Source organism: Mus caroli, chromosome 1 (genome assembly GCF_900094665.2).
Source record: "Mus caroli chromosome 1, CAROLI_EIJ_v1.1, whole genome shotgun sequence".
Lineage (NCBI taxonomy): Eukaryota > Metazoa > Chordata > Mammalia > Rodentia > Muridae > Mus > Mus caroli.
In genome coordinates, this window is record NC_034570.1 from 44,711,583 (window position 1) to 44,717,531 (window position 5,949).

Sequence of the window (5,949 nt, forward strand, 5' to 3'; positions counted from 1 at the left end):
AGGAGGAGGAGGAGAAGGAGAAGGAAGTAGAAGAAGGAAGAGGAGGAGGAAGGAGAAGGAGAAGGAGAGGAGGGGAAGGGGAAGAATGAGAATGAGAACAAGAACAAGAAGTTCTTCATTTTGAATTCTTACTGAACTCTGGCTGACTGGTTCAACTCAGCTTCTATGGCCCAAATTCCTCTCCAAGATGACTGATTGTGTCTGGCTTCTCTTGGTTTTTCACAGAATTGATCTACTTGTCCCCAAACTAACTCAGGCAATTTGTTCTATTATTCTGCCTCATTATTCTCTGACTTCAACTGCCTCTGCTGACCTTCATAAACTGCAGGAACTTAGGAAGGATCTCAACTCCACTACACTACACTCAATGCATTGACTCCTTGACCATATGTTATCATATGCCATCTCTGATTCATTCTTTCAAATCTGTCTCTGATTTGTTACTTCTTCTGGCACCACATTAAACATCATTTTCAAACATGGCTCCTTCATTCTACAAACTAACTTTATCTTCTTTATTTTTTGTTAAAGGCATGTACTAAGGATGCATCCATATTCTATCTGGATGAAGTAAAGATGTGGCATTCAAGTTGGATCACATAGACCTAGATAATCTTTCAATATGAACCTTTTCTAGAACAGTCACATGGCTAGATTAAAATTCCTATCTAGAAACATTTACTTGTCTTCTCCTGCAGTCTTCTTCATGACCCCAAACCTTTGTCTCAGACATCAACTTCCAAAGGCCCTGTCCAGAAATCTAACAGCCAAGCCTGCCACATAAGCATGTATACAATCTTGAAACCTTCAACTTCCCTTCTCTTTATACATATCCAAATTCTCAGCATCATCTCTAGCACTGTAACAGATTACCTATAGTCACCCTAACTTCCTCTATATCCCCAACTCCTGAAGACCATGCAGATCTTTCCCTAATTCCTCCCTTACCACCTCTTTTCTCAGCCACTATCTCCTAAATGTACTCCACAGGAATCTGAAAGCAACACTAACAGCAGAGCAAGATAAGCCAGTGAAGTAATTTAGTGATCTTTAGGTCTTTACATTGTATTCTCTACTCCTATCCGTAAGTCTCATGCCCAGTTCTGTAGCAGATTATATTAAGTACCCTCTATTCTCTTTCTGCCTCCATTTCAATGGACTGAGTATACTCTACAGCCATACCCTTTTTCCTCCCTCCTGTTGACCCCTCAGACCCTCCCTTCCTAGCCTGTATATATACTTAAATGACAGCTCCAAATACAACACATCTGAATCAGAATCCCTAGTGGCAACACCTATATGGATCTCAGAAGCATTCCCTTATTGGTAGTCCATAGACACTATATTGTACTAAAAAGCACCAGGGCAGTAGAAGCAAAAGAAACACCAAACTAATAAAAGTCTAGACTCTCTATCCATTCTTCAACTGAGGGACAACTGGGTTGTTTCCAAGTTCTGGCTTTTAAAATAAGGCTACTATCAATATAGTGGAGCACACATTTTTGGTGTATGGTAGAGCATCTTTTGGCTATATACCCAGGAGTGGTATAGCAGTATCTTGGGGGTAGAACTATTTCCAATTTTCTGAGAAACCACCAGTTTGATTACTAGAGTGGTTGTACCCATTTTCAATCCCAGCAACAATGGCAGTGTTCCTCTTTTTCCATAGCCTTACCAGCATGTGTTCTCACTTGAAGTTTTGGTCTTAGCCATTCAGAATGGTATAAAATGGAATATGAGGGTTGTTTTGATTTGACTAATGTAAAAACAAGATTACCATGAATTTCTCAGGCAAATGGGTTGAATAAGAAAATATCATCCTGAGTGAGGCAACCCAGACTCCAAAGGACAAACATGGTATATACTCACTGATAAGTAGATAATAGCCAAAAAGTTCAGAATACCCTTAATACAACTCACAGACCATATGAAGCTTAACAAGAATGAATGTGTAATTTTAGATACTTCAATTTCACTTAGAATGGAGAACCCAACAATCATGAGAAACAGGGGGTGCTGTGGTGGGTGAGGGGAGGGGAAAGAAAAAGGGAGAACAGGATCAACTACAGAGGCAGACAGGAGAGAAGCCCACAGGTCCAGGAGAATGAATAGAGCTATGAAGCAGTATGTGGTGCAGAAAGGGGGAAGGTCTAAAAAGTCCCAGACATGAGGGATATGAGAGGTTCTCAGGACCCAATGGATATGACCTGATCCAAATTGTCCAAAACTGGGAAGATGGAACATAAAGAGATCTCCTGCAGTAAATAGATATGGCCATCATTTGAAGAATGAGGATACCCATCCATCTTCAAAATTCTTTACCCAGAATTATTTATGTCTAAAGGAAATGGCAGGACAAAATTAGATCAGAGACTGCTGTAAAGTCCTTCTGAACACCTGTCCAACTTGGGGTCCATCCGATGTGCAGGCACTAAACTCTGACACTATTAATGATGCCATGCTGTGCTTGCAGACAGGAGCGTAGCATGGCTGTCCTCTGAGAAGCCTCACTAGCAGCTGATTGAGACAGATACAGATACTGAAAGCAAACTATTGGACTGAGGTTGCAAACTTGTTTGAAAGAGTTAGGGGAAGGAATGAAGGAGTTAAAGAGGATCACAACCTCATAGGGAGAACAACAATATCAACTAATCCAGATACTTCAGAGCTCTCAGAGTCTAAACCAACAACCAAAGAGAATACACGGGCTGGTCCGTGGCTCTGCTACATATGTAACAGAGGACTGCTTTTTCTGTCATGAGTGGAAAAGGATGCACTTAATTCTGTGGAAACTTGATGATCCAAGGAATGGACATGTTAGCTGGGTGAGGTGGGAGTGGATGAATGAGCAGGTGGAGAAGTACCTTCTCAGAAACAAAGGGGAGAGAGAATGGGGCAAATGACTCATGGAGGGCTAGGAAGGCAAGAATATTTGGAATGTAAATAAATAAAATAATTACTTTAAGAAAAGAATGGAAAACAGTAGGTGAGATATAAGGAAAAAAGAAAGAAAGAAAAACTGGAACACCAAATTCAACAAGAGAACAAACAAAGCATAAACAAAGGTCCCATGATTATTGTATTCCGAGTCTTTTTTTTTTTATCATACATAAATGAGGTTTATTAGTGGAATTGACTCACATGGTCAGGGAGGCTGGGAAGTACCCTGGCAGGCTACCTGTCAGCTGGAGTCCTTGGATGCTAGCAGATTGGCTCAGTGCCACTCCAAAGACCTCCAAACCAAGGAAGCTGATGATATGATTTTGAGTCTAAAGCCAAAAGCCTGGGACTCCAGGGAGGAGGCTGCTAGTGTAATTCTGCACCATTGTCCAGAACCCAGAATCCTGAGTTCTAAAATCCAAAGATGCACCCATCTAATACCCAGTGGTTTCACTTCAAGATATACACCTACAGATGACAGAAACCCTTACATACCTTCAGCAGGAAGCAGAATCTAAAATAGTCATCACAGCACTGCTTATTTATTTATTTATTTATTTATTTATTTATTTATTTATTTATTTGGTAATTTCCTCAATATATTATATAATATTCTGAGTCTTAATAAGACCATCCATCAAGATATAAATTATACATTCCTCTGCTGTATTCATCTTGAGCCTACTTCCTGAGTCCTAGCCCAAAGTCAAATTCCTACCTGAACCCACTTCCATGTCCTAGCCCAATGTCAAATTCCTGCCAAATTCCTAGAAGTAGCCCCAAGAGCTCTCCACAGTACATGATAAGGTCATCTCTATAGATGACAGAACATAAACACAGAAATATTTTTGGCTGAGCATATGGACCCATAAATGGGTCCTGTTAATGAAAATAACAATTGAGATCACCTTGTAACTCTTACACTGAATTGAAATTTTTATTTCAGTACAAAAGTTTAATAGCAACAGCTAACCAACCAACCAAACAACCAACCAAATAAACAAACAAACCTTTGTTGTATCAACAAGGTAATATATTACAAATAATAAATAGAAAATGTTTATGGCTAAAGAGTTATGTAGATTCCATATATTAGGAGAAAAACCTAATCATATAATAACAGAATAAAAGTTAAATGTCTTCAAATGACCTCTGCAAATAGAGGCAAAACAGATGTATAAGGAGAGTTGTTGTTATTGCTTATTAAGCTAAATCCACATATATATTTTTATTATTAATCATTTTATTTAGTTACATTCCAATCATTGCCCCTCTCTCTCTGTTCTCACCTTCAAGAGTTCTTTACCCCATCCCCATTGGCTCTGAGAGTGCTCCCCATCCCAACCACCTTACCTACTCCTTCATAACCCTTCCTGGGGCACCAAGTCTCTATAGGATTAGGGGCGTCCTCTCTCACTATGTCAAGTGAAGAGAGTGCTCTGCCACATATGTGCCAGGGCCCACAGAGTAGCCCATGTATCTACGTTAGTTGGTGGCTTAGTCTCTGTGAATTCCCAGGCATCCAGACTAGTCCATACTGTAGAACTTCCTATGGATTTGCCATCATCTTCAGCTCCTTCAATCCTTTCCCTAACTCTTCTATAAAGGTCCCCGACCTCAGTCCAGTGGTTCACTGTAACTCTCTGCATCTGTCTCAGTTAGGGGTTGGGAGGATTTCTGAGAGACAACCTTAGTAGGCTTCTGTCTGCAAGCACAACAAAGAATCAGTAATTTTGTCCAGGTTTGGGACCTATCCAAGGGATAGATCCCAAGTTGGGCTGGTCACTAGATGGTGTTTTCTTCAGTCTCTGTTCCCCATTTTGTTAATGTGTTTCTTTTAGTCAGGAACAATTCTGGATCAAAAACTTTGAAGGTGGGATGTTAACCCTGTCCCTCCAAAGGAGGTCCTGTCTATTTACTGGAGATGGTCTCTTCAGGTTCCATCTCCCTATGGTTGGGCATTTCAGATAAGGTCATCCACAATGAATCTTGGGAACTTCTCAAATCCTGGGTCTCTGAAACACTGTTCCCCTACCCACACCTGCACAGCTGACTATTTCCATTCATTTATTTTACTCTTATTTGTTTATACTTTGAAATCTCATACTTATAAACAATGCATTTTGCTTACTCTTTGTACCATCTCTTTTTCTTTCCAATCCCAGTCTGTCCTTTTTCCTCTCTGCTAGTCCTTCCCTGGATACAGGACTTTTGGATTTTTCTTGTTTGTCTGTTTGGATTTTTGGAGAGTGAATTCTATATTTTCAAAACCAACTTCTTACTAAAAAATTTAAATTTTATTTAGTATGATTTCATTAGTTATAATTCTTCACTGTAAAACCTCTAAATGTATATTGACATATTTATGATATAATATATCTTATAATTTACTAAACTTAATTTTATAATCTTCAGAACTTTCTTATAGATATTTCTTCAAATATGTGGCTTTGTGCTTAAGTTGTAATATATAAGTTTTGCTTCATAAAATTTCATGTAATTTCACTATAATGTAATTTCTCAAAGCTACTTCACAATAACTTATATAGTATAGTCAAATAATATCAATAGGTATTGGGAACAAACTTATATTAATAAAAGAATATGTAGTGTTAACCAGAGATATACAAAAGACTTCCCTGGTCATGAATTCTTTTATCCAATGAGGACTTTGTTCCTGGCTGACTTCAATGAAACATCATCAAAATATCATCTGATATATTTACAGTTATAAAGCAGAGCCTCAAATAAGTCTTGAAATAATCCATCACCATTTTTTTGTATGACCATATCATGGAGAGTGACTTAATATTTATGCAGACATTCAAACTCATCCTGCTGCTTTGAAATTTTGAGATACACACATGGGTGTGTGATGTGATTTATATTCTCTGTCATAGTTATAGAGAAAGAAAATGAATCCTGGTTTTGAATCTTCCATATAATATTGTACAGAGTTTTCTTTAACTTCTCAACTTAAAGGGCCAGCAAATATCTTCAACAAAATAT